Below are 17,846 nucleotides of genomic sequence, written 5' to 3'. Positions count from 1 at the left end.
AACACCACGGGATCCTTGCACTTCCCTTCCAGGTGAAGCAGCATTTAATTGGCTTCATCCTCTCTAGCACAAACAATGATTATATTTAAACCAGAAAGTTCATCTTGAAACAAGATTGCTCCACTGAATATTCACATAGACTTGCTTAATGCAGTATTACTGTATCCTTGTTATGGTGAGGGGAGGTGCTGGGGTGAAGAATGGAAAAATACAAAGCAAATTGCCTCCATAAGAAAGTTACTGAGGTGGATGAGCCAGATTTGTCTTGTCGTGTTTGGCCAGTTTATTGCAATATAGGTTTTGCCTGTGACACTGTTTGCAGGTTAATTTCACATCCCAGGTTATGCCCTTTCTTTACCTTGTGTTTGGATAAAAATGCTCTTTCTTCTTTTTTCCGTATCTGAATTAACAGCAAATCATTGTTTCGTTGTTGGGGAGAAGGTTTTAATTTTCCATGCTGAAAATCGCCCAGCAGCTGTTTAAATGTGAAAAAATCTGTTTTGTAAGAAAAACAGAACAAAACAAAAATTACCGGTAGCTAGAAGAACTCACAGCATCTGTTGTTTAACTGTATCCATGTTGCAACTAACAACAAACTGTAAAAACATATCAGCATTCAACTCCATTAATTTAGTTTCTCTTTTTTATATTACTTTATCATTTTGCACAAGTACAAAATGACACTAATAACACTTAATAGATGAATAGCCAAATAGATAAAGTTGTTATTATGATCCTCTGTGAAGTCTGAAGTGTGTAATTTTTCTTAAACAATGAAATGGATACAGAATTATAGCACTTCCAGGAAAAATGTATATAAGCATTGATTAGACGCACACCTGTGCAGCTTCCTGAAGCTTAATTGCTCGTGGCTTTGTTTTCCTGAGTGCTTTGTAATCACTCTTGTCACACTGTTCAGTTTGGGATCTATGTATTACTATTTTCATGTTTCTCTCTCACATGTTGTTAGATCCAAAGGTATTGCCCAATACACAAACATACACTCTTTGTGTTATTACAATGCAATATTGTGCCAGCCCTTGAGCTTATTTTTAAACCTGTCTCAATTTAGTGTAGACTGGCCTAAGGTTGGCTTAAGTGGATGAGTGACACATCTCTGAATGCATGTTTCCTGCAGTGTGAGGGCATGGTCACAAGCACTCGGGTCTGACCAGTGCCCACAAAGCCTTCAGCAGCAATGGGGTTAATTGGCTTAAATAGAGCACCTGAACTTAAATGAACTCCTGAGTACAGGTAAAGTCTGGGACTCCCATTGTTTTTACACTGCCTTCCAGCACCAGTGTGTGCAAGGTCTGGCCGACAGTAATCTTTCTAATTCATAAAGCAGAACGGGAGGAGCCCCATTGTGCATCTTCCACTTGCAAACAGTTGATTAAAGTGTGTGATGTTTACACATCTGGGCAGAAATATCCTCCCCACATAGATGATGTATCAAATGGAGACACTTAAACCCATACTCTGGTTTATGCTGATCATTTGCTGCTGTTGGTTGCGTTTTAATTTCTTTGTGGGTTCTTTTTTTTTTGTGTTTTTTTTTTCTTGGTTCTTTGTGGTGGGTGCTGGTCTTTTTTTTTTTTTGCTTTTTTGTTTCTTTTTTTTGTTGTTGTGGTTGGTGGTGGCGAGAAGCTGATATGTCATGTATACATGTCTCTGTGCTACGCAGTATTAAGTGTAAGGTCTGTATATAAATGCAACTAATGAAATTGGGGACCGTGTGGCCTCAAATCGTTTAAAATAATGGCATGAGCAATCTCACTCCATTACATTCGAGTGGAAGCAGTTCATGCTAAAGTGCTGGTTCCCTGAGGAGTCTGGGAGCCCTGATTGAATCTTACTTGCAAAATGGACAGTGAAGATAAGTTTGTTGCAGGGCAGATGACAGCTCTGACTCAACAGAAACCACAGTGCTCAGGGGAGGGTTGCCTTGAGCCTCTAAATAATGTCCTTTCTTTTTCTTTCACTGCTGTCTTGCAAGCTTTGCAGCAAAGGCTTTTGCCCAGTGTTCATGTTTCCTAAAGGCACTGAGGTACGGCACCCGTCTGTGGTGCCAGGTGATGCTGGTCTGCTCTGTTCCTTGGTATAAAGTCTTTGGGTTTTCATTCTTCCAGCTATATGGCTCATATAATTTCATAGGAGGAAACACATAATTTCATTAGGAGGCTACAGAAGTAGCTCTACAGCAGTAAAAGCTCTGTCCTGTCTTGTGGCATACTTTTATCAGAAGACTAAATATATGGGGTTTTCTTGACTAGCACAAAGCATCGAGGTCCTTCTAGCAAGGGGATAGCCAGACCCTGGCTTGGGTGCTTTCAGCAAGCTGAATTCCTTTTTATCCTATTGTAATGTCTTTTAAAATACAAAGAGATGTTGAGACACACTTGACAAATTACTTCTGACACAGGTTGAATGAGCTGATGTGTGTTTTGTCCGTCTGGAGCGGCTCCCATCACTGGCGGGTGTGTTATCTCGAGGAGGGCATCCCCCTGTGACTGCTTGGCAAGCCACACTTAGTTTCTCACCACCACTGGTCACTTAGTATCTGGGTGAGATGCCTGAAAACATGCAGAGCTCCTGTGCTCTGTTTGAGATTCACTGTGGATTTTAAGCCTTCTTTCCATTCCTGCAGAAAAAGCGCTTGGGGAGTATTTCTGTAGTCTGTGGGAATTGCTGTGCACCAACCAGCACTGTGATACATCCCAGTTCTTGTGGAGGGAAAATAAAACTGATCCCCAAAAAGACCTGTAATACTTGAATATAAATGCATGCGATGGAAGTGTAACTGGATTACATACTAGGACAGTACTTCACTATAATCATGAAGACTGACTAGAAGAAACAAGACTCACAGTTAAGTAGAACACTACAGAAATCAGCTTGCAGGCTGCTGGCCTGCATGGAGAGGAAGCAGGACTTCTGCAAGATAAATAGCAGTTCCCAAGTGCTTATCTAACAAAAACACATTGAACAAAATAAACTTGACTCTTCCCAGTGAATGTTTCATGCTGATGAGAAAACTCAGTGATGTCCTTAGTGATGGAAAATAACAGGGGAGAGAGAAATTTGGGAGGGAGAGAGGAGTAGTTGGAGATGCAAATCTGGATGAGACGCAAAGCACCGTGCAGCAGCGAGACTGCAGCACCACCGTGAATCCTTTCGTCTTTCCACCCCAGCATTGACGTGGGATTGTGGACAAGGATTCGTGTGACGTGGGAAGCAGCTGAATGGAGCCACAGGGTGTCAGCTGGACCTGTGTGCCCCTGGACTCAGCAGATCATCCTGCTTGGTCTCATTGTTTTTGTTACTAACTTTTGTGTTTTCTGTAGAGACATAGAGAAAGGCAGGATCGGCCTTCAAAAGCTGTGGCTGTTATTATATATAGTCTCCAGAAAAAAAGCCCTGTGCTCATCCACGCCCAATCCGAGTGCCTTTTACATGCAGCTTTCCCCAGCCTCCCCACAGCTTTACAGGCGTATGATAATTCTACCAAAAGAAACGTCACAAATCCAAGGAATTTAGGTTTAAGCTTAAGTACAACACAAACCTCAATGAGGAGGTTATTTTGCTGTACAGTTCTGTCATATTGGGGAATTCATTTATGGGAAGTGCAAGAGGAGGTAGGGCCTTCTGTCTCCCACATAGCTAAGAAATGTATGGGTGAACTTTATGTGGATGTAATGGTACTTCTGAATTTCCTGGAATTGGAGCATCATGGGAGTTTTGGGGAATATTGAAGGCCTCCCACTTCCATGGGTTTTTTTTGGCAGTGGCATGTGTGCAGTGTCACCCAAACATGGGTTGCAGAGCTCTGTGTTTCAGTGCCAAGCCTGAAGGTTTCAGCCTTGAGATTCACTTTGCAAGTTGAGGGAGGGAGAAAGAAGAAGGAAGAAACACTGGGGAAAACCTTGATATTCTGAATGTAGATGGTGTGGTTCATAGGTTCATTTAGCTTGGCATACTTACTGGGGTAAATACCCAAAATCCTTAGATGGCGTGTTACATGTCACTGTATGGGCACTGTTAAATTTGTGTGCCATTTGAAAAATGTGATGTTTTTACTGCATAATTGCAAATTATCTCATGCTTTTATAATCAACTTTGCTAGAGTGAAACACAGTTATATCCAGTGAAGTACCATATTTGTCCTAGCGTTAGACAGTAGGTTCATTTAATCACAGCTGTAATGAAGAGCTCATTTCTCAGTTTGTTTCCAGTTTAGTTTCATTTGCGTTTGAAGATGTGATAGCTGCTGGTTTGGGGAATCACTTAGTATTCCTTTCTTGAGAGGCCTGGCAAAACCCTGGGTAATACAAAGACTTTTGAAGCTGTTATTCACCCTCTTAAATCATATTAGGATTCAAATTTCGGTTGCTTTAAGGACAAGAATTAGGAGTAAAATAAATTTCTCAACTGCTTGTAGGTTTGGTGTGGCTTGGATCTGAGCTCTTGGTTCAAAACTACTTGAACACAGGCTAATAACTTGAAAGGGATGGAAGTATAATCCAGTATCTATAGAAACTGCTGCAGTCGGTTTGAACATTTGTAATATTTAGCACTCAGTGACACTGAATGCACTTTGGTGGTGTTAAGGCAGAAAATAAATATTACTTATGTGTTTGAGGGCAACCCCTTCTTTTGGCTGGGCAGGTTAATCTTGGTTTAAAAGCAGCCGACTTACAAACCTCCCCCACAGAAACAGGGTTTCCCCCCATTTTCCTGCCATTTCACACTGCTTGGTTTCTGATCTTCCCTCTATCCTTCCGTTGTGAGCATCTACTGTATTTTAATCTTCTTGACAGGCCACTCTTATTTGTTCTTGGCAAGCTCCATTTAACCCGGTCTGCCTTGAGCAGTTTTGTATTCCTGCCTTGGTTTCTCCACAGGGCACACTGCAAGCAGCCCCTCTCCCCCACTGAAATGTAATAGTTTGATAATTCTACTTGAAATATGAAATCTGGAGCCGACAGTGGGTGGGAAACTCTGTTGGTTCTCAGTCCTCCACTCTTCCTCCAAATCCAGTCCTGTCTTACACCAGTCTGAAACCTTCTTTTTTACCTTTCTTCTAGTAAAGTAAAATTTAAAAATCAGTGTTTTTAAATGTATTTATTTATTATTAAGTCAGTGGCCTGGGAAGAGGAACTGAATGACATCTTATAGTTGAAAATTTCCGGGTAAGAGATTTCCTTGCATAATAGAACATCTCCCTCAGGGCACTAAGAGCTGTCCCTCTGATTGACAGTTTAATCTTGGAGGGATTAGAGTCCTTGCTATATGCAGCAGAGAACAAGATGTATCCTGCTAAACATGCATTTGGTCTCACAGAGATTACAGTGTGCATGAAGGGTTGATGATGGCAGGTGGTTGCTGCAGGAAAAGGCTTTTTCTGGACTACTTTGTGAGGCAACCTGGACCCCTGGAGCAGATGGAGTGGGCTCACCCACCAAATTCCCTCATCAGTTAGGAGGGTTTGTTTTTGAAATCATCCAGGGACTGAAATATTTCCACTTAGTAGAATGGGAAGAGCCTTTTGTTCACTTCAGGTGTTTTCTTTTCAAAAGATGCTTTTCTCAAAGCATGAATTGGCTCTTGTATTGAGTGAGTCTTTTTTATTGTTTTATTTTATAGACTCATGCCTGTGTTGGCCAGAGTTTGCAGAGAAACGAGAAGCAGGGGACAGCATGCTCGGTGCAGGCTGCAGCTTCTCGCCTCCTCCTAAGTTTGCCTGTTGTTTTGAAGCCCAGGCTGGCTGCTGGCTCCGTGTGAGTGGTAGAAAATGATTTTATAGAAGTGAATTATTGCAGGGCTGGTGGCCAGGAGCCTCTGTCTGAAGGCTCTCTTCTGGAGCATGTGAAGATTTATGGATAGCTCTACCAAGTGCTGAAACATGTTGTTGAGCGGCAGTCCAGCTGACTTTGCTAGACTTGTAAGCGCCTGAGAGTTAAGATGTTCTTTAGCAACTGAAATATATCCCTGGGGGAGGCTGAAGTGGTCAAAATGTTGGGGTTTTATTAAGCTTCCTAGAGTACCATGTACTGAAAAGGAGACATGAAACTGGAGCATTCACATTTTCTTTCTTTATTTTTTCAACATATATTAGAAGGATGTTTCCTTTTCTCCCTTGTGGCTGAATCCTTCACAGCAAAAGACAATTGCCCTTTCTTTTCTAATTTTCCTCTTTTGATATATGCCTTTGAATGCAAATTTCCATCTTTTCTTGGTAAATACAGAATTTTATTTTCAGAAAATATTTGAATGTTAAAATTGAATTTCCATCTTTATGTAATTAAATTGTGTGAAGTCAGATGGAAATTGTATAGAAATAATGTACCCGACATGTTATTTCCTCTTTTTCTTCTGTGCAGGTACTTAAAAAACAAAGCAAAACCCCAAACAAAATACCTCTGGAAGGGAAGCTGTAGTGTCTGGTGCAGCAAGGGATAAAGACTTTAATCTCTAGTATAAATGAAAGAGACCTATTTTTTCCTCTATCAACACAGAGGTCACTCTGAGACCCTGACACCGGAGTTGCCTTGCGTGGTATAGATTTTGAAATTGCAGTGTAATTCCTCACTTTTTAATAAGCAGAAAATTGCGTGACAACTTTGACAAATTAACATCACTATCCAGTGACCTACCGAGGGGTAAAAAAGGGAGCAGATCCCAGTGAGAGTAGATGATTAATTGGTCAAAACATTATATAGTGGAAATAAACACCCCATGCGGAGTCCTGTTCAAAGCATGTCTTGACTGGTAGAATCCACATATTTTATTATATTTAATGCTGCTGTAATCTGTAAAAAAGTATATAATGGTCTGCTCTTCAGTTCTAGGCGTATCCTAGCGGAGTAGTATTTTCCTTCATCGTTAACATAAATATTAGCTATAAGGAAGCAAGTGTGGTTTAAATTTCTCTTCATTCCAGACAACGTATATAATTAGCTTAAGTTTATCTTTTTCTAAGGGAGAAATACTGCAGTTGGTCTTTTGTTTTGCTTCCTCATCACCCAGCATATGGCCAGAACAGCATGCAGTGGCCCAGCAGGAGTGGGATGTTGCACATGTGATGTTCTGCATATCCAGAGTTGGCTAGAGCTAATAGCAAACTTTTGCCCAAATTAACATTAGATCTTGTTAAGCATGTGATTTGAACATGTTTCATGCGTATGAAAGCATGCAAAACCAAATATCTCGAACTTGAAAAATATGAGCTTCCACAATTCAAATAATAGTGAGTACTTACTGTATCATGTCTTTTCCCAGTTATCTTCAAAGAACTGTTTATCATTGCTGGGTTTTGTTGTTTTGGTGGCATAATGGCATAGTTGGGAGCTGTGACTTGCAGCATTTTCTTTCAGAGCAAACTATAGAAAGTTGTTCTGTTTATGGTTTATGTTTAAAGGTGTTACGTTTAGCTGTACTGTTTCAAGGAATCATTGACAGGGAGTCAGTGATTGTGGTACCCACTGCAATGCTGGCAAGAGGCTGGGTAGGAGCTGGGGACAGAAACAGAGAAGAGAGGAGAGGGAAAGACGGCTCAGAAGCATGCAAAACTGTGGAGGACTTTGCAGCCTATGCTTATTCTCGCAGGGAATACGAAGCTCTATGTGTTGCTCTGCTTCACTGAAAAATAAGCTGTGCTGTAAAATATGAAACTTACTTTAAAAGTGCTTTGGCAAATTAAAAAATTAATTTAAAAATGGGGGATTTTTTTTTTTTTAAAAAGGAAAGAGGGAAAGAAAAAGTGGTAACTGTGTTCTATTCCTCATCAAAAGCATGAAACAAAACAAGTGGTGGCACATCTCCATTTCTGTAGTAGTTATTTTCCTTTTCAGTCCTCTTTAAGACCAAATAATCAAAACACTCATTTACTCTTTCTCCAGCATATGAAAGCAAGTAGTGTAGGTGTAGCTCCAGTTGGCTACACCTTTCAGTAGACTCCAGAGAAAGTTAAACATATACCTGGGACTTCATTCAACAGTTTGTTTAATGTGCTTTTGTTTAATCTAATTTTCACACCCCATTTGGTCCAGGGACAGACTTCTCCAGGGTATTCTGACATTCTCCATCAGTTTTCTGTTTTGATATCCTGCAATATATAGTAGTACTAGGGAGGTGCTGTATCCCGTGGCTTTGTGTATTCACTTTCGCAAAGGCAGCGGTGCCCAGCACATGGAGCAGCTGTGCGTGGCCATGGAAGAAAGCTCCATGTACCTACCCCTGTTTGCTTCACTCACACAAACTTGGCTATCTAGCCAAGATAATTCTGTCTGCAGCATCCCTGCCTGCCTTGACCCTTGGCAGCACATAGCTCTAGGAGTGCATAGCCTCTTCTGATCCACCAGCCCCAAACACCTCTGGATTTTCTCCTCACCCTTTATTGCCACATATCCCTGCATCAAATCACTTAGTCTAATCCTTAACTAAATGTATTTAATAATTAAATAAATGAATATAACCCATTTTCCTTCTTCAGCATCCCGAGGTACATAGGTAAGCTCCAGGTACACTGGGAAAAGCTACATATGTGCAAATTATACTCTTGACTGTGTACATTATAAAACGTTATCTGATTCTGTAAATACAGGACATTGTGGTCTCGTGTTGTAACTGAAATGAACTAATGCAAAACGAAACTGCAGTTTCCACCATGGAGTTGAGGAGCATCTCCCTCTGCAGCTTTATGCAGTTTGGATCATGTCTTTAGGTTTTTTTAGCTGAATTCAGCCTTAAGGGTGAATGACTGGCAGCCAAATTAACATGATCGTCTCTAAAGGCTCTGTATGGATTTCAGATCCTCTTTTGAATAACCTGTGTCGTAGTATTTATCCAAGGACAATAGTCATGACAGGTTTGATAAGAAAAGAGGGTGCACTTTCAGTGGAAGAATTTTTCAAAAACATGTATTCTGGATTCAAATTATTGGATTTAAATAGTCTTTTTGATAAGAAAATATCTGACAAAACTTTGTCAAATAACACAGTAGTTCTTTTATTGGGGAACTGGAGACAAGTGGAACACACTGCTTATGTCATTATACCTTGTACCTGAATGGGCATAGAAAAGGAGCTAACTTGTATCTGGAGAGACAAAGATCTTCCTTTCCCTTCCCTTCCCTGTATGCTCATCCTGAACACGGTAGGGAGGAAAGGTGGTTCTTGGAAACTCTTGCTATGGGCTATCTTTGGCTAACAATTTGGCTAAAGATCTGCTGTTTAATTCTGTTTTACCAGTTGGTTATCAGTATGAGGTCAACAGCAACCTGCACTTCGGACTGCAGACTGAGGTACTGGGTGTGTATAGGCTGTTCCAAATCTGCCATTTTGGGGAGTTCAGTGCAATTAAAGTGCCAAATATTTAATGACGTGTAGGTAGGTAATATCGGCTGGTATTTTAGATAATAGTCAAGATGCTGAAAAGCTGCAGGAGGAATTAAGAGAAAGGGTAGGTTATAATTGTTGAGGACAGGGGGTGATGATGATGGGACATGACTGCATCTCAGTGCAGTGGGTACCAGTCGTCATTTCTTCCCCTGACTCTGCCTGGCATTGGTGTGTAACTTAGGTCAAATGCTAGAGAAGCGTGGCACATAAAAGCTGTCTGCAAAAATGACATCACTGTGATTCTCTGCCTCCAGGGATTTGTGAGAATAAATCTATTAAAGATGATGAGTTGCTCGTGGATACTGCAGTAACAGGGTGAAATAATCTTCAGATAGTGAGGTGATAATGTGCTGGGAGCGGGGGCTGGAAAGTGACTTTTTAGGTAGCTGAAATTTGCATGTAGGAAGTTTGTAGCCACACGATGAGATCAAAATCGCTGCCCATCTCACCTGCCTAGATTGTTCCTGCATGTGATGAATGAAGCAGAAGAAAGCGGCTTCTTCAGCTCTGCTCTGTTTCTCCATCTCAGGCTAAAATAAAGCACTGAAGTTATACCGCTGCTCACTCCTCCGCCAGCCACCTCAGCAGTGCGGAGCAGCCAGTCTTTCCCTGTGAGAAATCGGAGTGTTAATAATTTCTGGCAAGTGTTGTGCTGAAGCAGACAATTTCCTAACGCAAGCCAGGCATGGTGAGGAGTTATAGTGGACAGTGCAAGGAAAATGCTTCATTCATGTTTGAATTCCTCCATCCTCGCAGCCTCCTGGGACAGAGGTGTGAGCCAGGGCAGATCCTTTTCAATGGGACTGCTTTCCCCTGGAAATGCCTCCAGGGATGGTCTGGTACATGGCATCGGCTGCTTATTTCTAGGAGAATGCACCCTGAGTTGTGATTATTTTCTTTTTTTCCTTCTGTTTTTCTTTTAGGGGAAGGAAAGTGGTGAAGATAACCAGCTTTAATCATGCCTTTGTACTGGGGTATCTGGTCCCCTACTGTCACTAGGTGGATGTGAAGTGTAGGCTAGGTGTATTCAACTCAGCATATTGAACGTGTTTGTTTGCTAAATATAAGCCTAGTTACTATATTTTATTAGTTATATTTGAAATTAGACCTTCCCTCAGCCCCTGTGTTTCTAAGTATCCTTTTTCTCCACAACATTTTTAAGCTGTTTTGCAAATGACTGTTAGAAATTGGGTTGACTGGAGGACAACAAGCAAAAAGAAGAGTTAAGATAAAGGGAAAGTGTTGAGTATGTGTTCAGTACTGTTTTATTTAAAAATCACTGGGGAAAGGAAAAGCAAATTGGATAGAAATTCCAGCATTTCCTTGTGATATTTTTCAGTTTAGAGAAAATTAGTGATTTATAACTCAGTCTCATTTGCATTTACTGCCTGTTGCTTGATTCAGGGGCATTTCCCATGCCACATAATGATCTTTCTTCCCTGGCAGACATGAGATGTGTGAGAAATTAATATCTGTGCATGAAAATAGTATTAAGTATATTGCTTGAATCTGGGAAAACCTTTTTCTATCCTTTAGGGGTGACCTCTCAGTGAGCTATCCTATTGATTCACCTCTTCAGTCTAAGCTACTCTGGAGTAAGCATGTTTATGTGGGCTCTGGGATAACAAGCCATTGTATCCCTGTTAATCCACGGTAGCTGTCCATGGGTAAATACAAGGTAACTCAAGGCTGCTTTATGAAAATATTTGTAATCATAAATATACTTTCAATACCATTATGGTCGTTCTAGGCCAGCTAACTCCAAGCGTTTATGGAACTGTTGTACAACTCCATCATGTTGCACAAGTAGGATATAAACACCCAATCAAGTGTCTTTCAGTCTTCATGTTCCCAATGTAAGGGATATTTTTGCAATAGAAATTCTTCAGAATTGTTGAAAGTGGTGCAGTAGTTCTGTTTTTAAAATACAAGCTATTCCATGCAGGAAGAGATCAACACAGTGCTGTTCAGTCTGTGTAAATATTTGTATATAAATAGAATAGTCCTTTCAAATAACTCTGAGAGCAGATTTTCTTTGTGCAAAGATTGTGTGTGTAATAGTTTTCACCTACCAGTTTAGCAATGCGTTCAGATCATAATTTTATTTACATGGCACTGTATTGTACATGGTCACAATGTGGAATAAGTCAGCATTTCTTACTACATGAAAGCAACCATTTAAACACCCATAGGTGTTTTGTTGGTGACACATCCCCTGTCTTCCCTTTCTCTAATGGATCCATGATGGATATTATTGTCTAGTTTGCAGAAGGACAGGGTGTAGCAATTCGCACTTTGCTAAGATGTTTCTAATAAAGTCAGAAAAGTTGTAAAATGAAATCAAATTTCTCTTAAGAAAATTAATATTCCTGCACAGCTAAATTCATTTTTTAGAATAATGAGCTGTCTAAATGCACTGTGCTCTAAAACGGATGCCCTTCAGAAATCGGGGATGAAATAGCATTTGTGTTTAATGTGATACTTAATTTTTATTTCCCTCTGTTTATTTAGAACAAAAGTGAAAGTGACACATTGCTGTAATATTTCCAGACTACTGCATTAGTAGGGAGCTTTGTATTTTCACTGGCAGTTGTGAATAATCATTGTTAATGACTTAAATTAGAAACAATTTTTCTTTAAAGGCTGTAGAAGCAAATCTGTGAAACAGAAGCACTTTTTGAGAGCAGTATCCAGCTTTCTGCACAAAGTTTCCCCGTGCCCAAGCAGGATAATAGAGATGATTGATGCCTGTGCTGAGTTGTTTGGCTTTTTTCACTCTCTGCCCCATAATTTTCTTTCGCTTTTGCCTTACGTCATACAAGGTGGTAGAGAAACGGCCGTCCTAGGATCTAATATGAGATATTTTGTCAGCTTATGGCAGTAGTTTTAACTGGGGCATGCCTTGAATACCAATAGCTTTTCCTCTTGCTGCTGTGGAGTACAGGTGGTAGGGATGACTGCCAGGCAAACACCGAGCGCTGCTTGAGAGAGGCACAGCGGAGCAAATCCCAAATGCAAAATCGAGATGCCAGGATGTTTATCCTAGTCTAAACCAAGCTGACTTTTTAGTTCTTATTTTTATTTCTTTTTATTGGTTCTAAAGAATATCTGTTAATCCTGAAAGTCAGGTCTGTCACATAAGTGTTGAAACAATTCGCATCCTGAAAATGAAGTGTGAGCCCAAGGTGGGTAGGAGATCGAAGCCCAGCAGTGTCTGGGCATGTAAGCTGCTGGCTTTGGTGGGTGGCTGTGAAGCCACTATCAGAGCCGGCAGGACATGCATGTAGACACACAGCTCTTGTCAACTGGGTGCAAATGAAGTGGGTTGTTGTTTAGTTAGTAAGTCCCAGGATACTGCTGGGGTATTTCTTCTCAAATCCTGGTGCCCAGCATCGTAATGCATCTGTTTGAAGTATGGAAATAGTTTATGTGCATATCCAAATAAATCGGATATTTGGAGAACATTTAAAAAAGCCAAATAAAGAAGAGTATCTGAATTGAGACAGGACTGAAAGTTAGTAAAGAAGGGACAAAGGGTAACCGGGGAGCTGAAGGATGGAACACATGAAGATTTCAAAAAAGCCCATTTTCTTGTTTTGCTATCCCTCAAAGACCCCACTTTTAGACCAGTTCTGAGCTTGTGTTTAGGTGACTGGAGCCAGCTATCATTTTGCACACTCAGCAATTCACCTGGCTCGACAGAAGTACATACGTGCGATTGATTCTTCTCACGCAGCTGGAATGAGGCAAACAGCTCCAGTACTGCTCTTTTGGGACTTTGACATGAAAATTGCTTTGTTTCCTTATAGATTTAAATACTGCTGCCACACATGTGGCTTCTTGCTGAAGTTCCTCCTCCCACAGTTCCTAGGTAGTAGCAATGCATATAGATTTGTTACCTTCAGTGGGGCAATGTAGTTAACATGAGCTGAGATTTAACCCTTAAGAGGTTCTTAAAATTTCAAGCTAATTTGTGTATAACTTTCAAGGCAATGACTGATACAATTGAGTTCCTGCTTTAGGAAGTGCACAGTGGGTATTTTTCTTTGTCTTATTCCTATAGTCTTGTTGTGCATGAGTAAGCACATCGGAATGAATCCCACAATGTCAATTATTTTGGGAAAAGGGTTGCTATATGTTGGCTAAGAGAAAGCACTGCATTTTTAAGTAGTTCTCTAAATATGTTGCATCTCAGAATAAAATTAATAGAGTGGCAGATTCAATTGTTACACTGAGGCTAAGACCTGAGATTTGCCCTTGGAATAGAAATTACTTGTATGCAGAGCAACAGAGTGAATCTATGAAACGTTTCTGTTTGACGAAATCCTTGCTGCGGTCACTGGAATTGGTTTTCCTTTTTATGGGAATGTTTCGTTACCTTGCACTGACTTTTCATGTGAAAGAACCTAACTTTCATCTCAAGCATGATGTTCAGAAAAGCTTTCTAATGTGTAAAGACAAGCCCATAGAAGACTAACGTTTTTATGCATTATTTTAAAAATGGGGATAAATAATCCTCTATAAACAGCATGTGTAATAGGGTAGAGAAGATGTTGGGAATGGAAGTTTCTGACCTATCTGTGTAATGAGATATTTGGCTCTAATAAACTAAATCAAGCTTGTAACTGGCTATTAAATCTCTGGATGCCTTTTAGGGCCTACTGGATTTCCTGTTTTGCTGGTCTTGCGTTGTTTGGTGCCTCAGGACTGTTACTGGTTAGCTTGCATTAATGGACAATTTCCGTTCTGCCTGTGCTTTACCCTTATTTAAAAACATCAAATTTTTTAACAAGAGTGCCTGGCAGGATGGTTTGCGTTGTTTGGAACTGCTCCTGGTTCTACTGGAAATCTTGGCTGCTTGGCAAAGGTGCTGTTGTAAAAACAGCCAAGGGATTAACCAGTATTAATTTACTTGTGAGGCTTGAGGTGATGAAGAAATTTTTCTTTAGATCAGAGGCAAGAACTGTTTTCAGGCTGCTGCTTGTTTTCTTTTTCTGCACAGGACCTGGTGGGATCCTATGGGCATTTCATCCTTCTGCTGATGTCTGTTTTCTTAATGGAGCCCTTTCTGCTTCACGCATGGGCCCTCAGTACTAGTTTGCAATTTGCCATTGGGAATGTTGTGTAGTTAGAAAACGGAGGAGATGTTATAGCTGTTCCATTGCTGCTTTGCAGGTGCTGGGGGTCGTGGGGGCCAGGCTCAGCCTGCTGCACTTTTGCATTGCTGTGATTCCCCCTAACCATGGAAGTCACAGCTGACAGCTGTGTTATTTTAAAAGCATGATTCTCTCCTGTCCCCTTGCCCTGAAATGTTGCTATTCAGGGTACTTTATGTACTGGGATAATTATATCAAAGTGTGGCTATTTTATGGTAGCAATAGCATCTGTAAATTTTCATTTGTTGGATGACAGAATGTTGGAAACACTTGGCAGTGCCATGGTAATCATCATATACATTTAATGAAGCAGTTGTATGGTGACAACTGAATGTTAAAATCATATTATTAAACACAGATCTGTGCATGCCTGCGAGCTGAGCTTTCGATCAATTCGTATAAACATGATACATCACTTAACTGTATTAAATTTAAGGGGATTTAACAATTAATCTTCATTTAATTAAGACTGCAGTCTGTCGTTGGTGATTGCTGTAGACTCTTTGAAGCAGTGAAACCAAATGCTTATGATTAATTTATTTATTTTTAAAATCTATTTTTACTGCTTTTTGAGAGGATATGTTTAAGGGAGACACCTCATAAGGTGAAAGGTGGACAAATCATTTAAAGTGTGTGTGTAGCTAAACTGTTACCCTGATCAGCTGGTCTGACTTTGAAAGTGTTGTGCTTGCAGTACAAGTACGTAAGTATGCTTAGTTTCACTCTTTGAAACTTACTGTTCCTGGAGACTGTATGGCAAACAAGCCCATTCATACAGCTTAGAGAGTAAATGCAAAGCTACAGAGGTGAAGAAAGCTTTACTAATCCCAGCTCTGGTCCTTCAGCCAGGTTGATTTTTGGCATGGCTAATGGAAAACCACTGGCTTTGTCTCAATGGAATGTTCCTTTTTCTGACATGCTGCAGAAAGCACTGAAAGTGAAAATAGGTTGGTTTTGTTTTTGTGCGAAACTAAGGCTGAAACTCTACAGTAGAAATGTAGTGAACATTAAAAAACAGTAATTTAATTTATGCAGAAAGGTAGTAACTCACTGTGCTTGGTACTCGTTCTGAACTCCACCTCATTTAGAGACATTTTCTGTGTTGACAGATGAAAATATTAATTTGGCTTTCAATGAATCTCTTTCAGCTGCACTTTATGTTTCTGCCTGAGGTTTTTATAGATTTTGTCACTTTAAAAAATGTATTACTAAGGGCAGGATTTTAATTATCTGATTTCCTTTTCCATTTAAACTTCCAGACTGAATTTCATCTAAAGATGGTATCTGCCATGTATTTGATTATCGGTTGTAGATTAGTCATGTGGAGAGATCTGTATCATCTGTCACGCATGCTGGAAAATGAAGTTCAGAAATTAGCATCTGCTGCTACTCAGTTTGGGTTATTCCATTTGGATGCAGTACTGGCTCTGCCCTGGATACACCACTGCACCTGTAAGGTGGTCATGGAGCTGGGCTGGGAAAGGAAAGTGGCTTGAGGCAAAATTAATTCTCTTAAAGCTAAAAAATGGTATTAAATAGGATAAAATATTTCCAGATCTTACATCTTAAAAAATAAAAGGACATGCCAAAGTCATACCGCACTGTGATAGTATGTGGTTAATGTTGGGAAAGGAGGCAGGATTACCTTTCTCAAAGACCTTGCCCAAGGAGTCCCCCAGGCAATATACTGTATATGTATTTCCTTGTAAACTGTATAATAGCTACATTTCCAGCACAGTCAAAAAAGTAACAAAGGAACCTCTTTGGTACAGTTTTGCTGCGCAGAGCATGGACAGTCCTTTGGTCTTGCATAGCTATGAGTAGCCCCTCGCTCTGCAGAAAACTGGACATCTTTTCAGCTGATGACACACCACCTACTCTTCCTGATAATTATTCCTTAACCATTCACGGTGATGTAAGTTGCTAAAGAAGTCAGATTCATCTCTGTGGCAGACAAATGCACTGTCCCCCACCCGCAGCATGCTACAGAAAAGATTGCAAAGTGATAGCTGATTATTGCCTTCAAGTTCTAGGCTTGTTTATGCTGTTTTAATGGCCTGCAAAGCCTATCATTCCAACATACATAGAAAATGGGATATTGCCGGTTGCATGTGATGTAACAGTTATTGGTGGTCTTGCAGCTAATGCTTGTGATGTCAAAGGCAGGCAGTCTGTGGAAATGGGTAATGGGAGAAAAAGAGATGAGATGTAGGACTTAATAAGATATACTAGCTGTAAAGATGCTTATCACCACCAGGCTGCTCTGCCTTGGCGGATCACGTGTAGCCTAGGTGCGCATCCAGGATCTGAAGTACAGACTTGGTTCTGTGTCCATGACACCAATTTTGCATAGAATGAGAGCTTCTTAGTTAGGCTTGTTCTGCAGGAGCGCTTACTGTTCACTTATGTAATGAATTTTCTGTAAGTGATAGTACAATAACTGTGATGCATGATGGGCGTATTCAGATAACCCTCCTATTATTTTAGAACGTGCAGTACTTCAAAGAAAATTTATCCCAAGGTGTCCCTTTAAACTTCTCTTTTGTATTACCCTCTGGATTACTCTCCTATCTCCGTCCTTTGATACGTTAATTCAGTCATTTTCCCTATCGGGCTCATTGCTCCTACTTTTCTTTTTTAAAGTAATTTAATTTTGTGGAGAGTTAATGCTTATCAGTCTTGTTTTATTATTCGAGAATTTCTGTGATCATTTTTGTTCTTTGCAATGAAAGTCTGCATTCGTTCCTGACTTCTTGTGTATTTCTAGTACATTAAGTTACTGTCTTGTAACAGTTCTTCCTTATTATTGTTTGTTCTTCTAAAAACAGCAGCACTGATGTTACCTGGTTTTAGTTTGAGCTGTTTGGGTCTTAACATGCTTTAGAGTAATTAAGAAATGTATGTATCAAAGCTCGTAACCGTCAGGCTCTCTTCTAGGTACATATTTGTTAAGTTTGAAACTTTAACGACGATCAGCCAAATTTACCCCCAATTCATTAAAACTTCATTTTTTCAGGAAACAGATGTTTGTTGGAATTGAAGCAAGGTCATAAATTAAGTGCATAAATTAGGTGCTTCTGTCTCTTGGCCCAAAGCATCAACGGTCAGATTTCACCAAAACCTGTAGGGCATACGAGATTTGTTTTCCATCAGCTATACAGCAAATGATAATGAATTAATTTACAATTCATTATTTAAGCCCTTTGAGCAATAGCTTTAAATATCTATTTACTGTTGTCTCAAAAATTAGGTATCTAGCTCTGCCACCCTGCACAGCCTGCGGGGCTGATGC

General features: G+C 40.2%; 1 protein-coding gene across 12 annotated transcripts in view; it reads left to right on the top strand.

Annotated features, from left to right (window-relative positions):
* Positions 1-17,846, top strand: part of SGCD (sarcoglycan delta) — a 376,562-nt gene that overhangs the window by 134,578 nt on the left and 224,138 nt on the right. Inside the window, exon 1 of one of the 12 annotated variants that reach the window (XM_061456833.1) lies at positions 10,973-11,076. The exons of the other annotated variants lie outside the window; for them this stretch is intronic. The gene's annotated coding sequence lies outside the window, so the exon portion shown is untranslated. Of the gene's footprint in view, positions 1-10,972; positions 11,077-17,846 lie in introns of those variants that run through there. 12 annotated transcript variants of the gene reach the window in all.

This window comes from Pezoporus flaviventris, unplaced genomic scaffold (assembly GCF_033815535.1).
Source record: "Pezoporus flaviventris isolate CSIRO_AGI_PZ_B2104156 unplaced genomic scaffold, CSIRO_AGI_Pfla_v1 ptg000023l, whole genome shotgun sequence".
Taxonomy (NCBI): Eukaryota; Metazoa; Chordata; class Aves; order Psittaciformes; family Psittacidae; genus Pezoporus; species Pezoporus flaviventris.
Note: the sequence above shows the minus strand (reverse complement) of the source record. Positions and strands in the feature narration are given on the sequence as shown.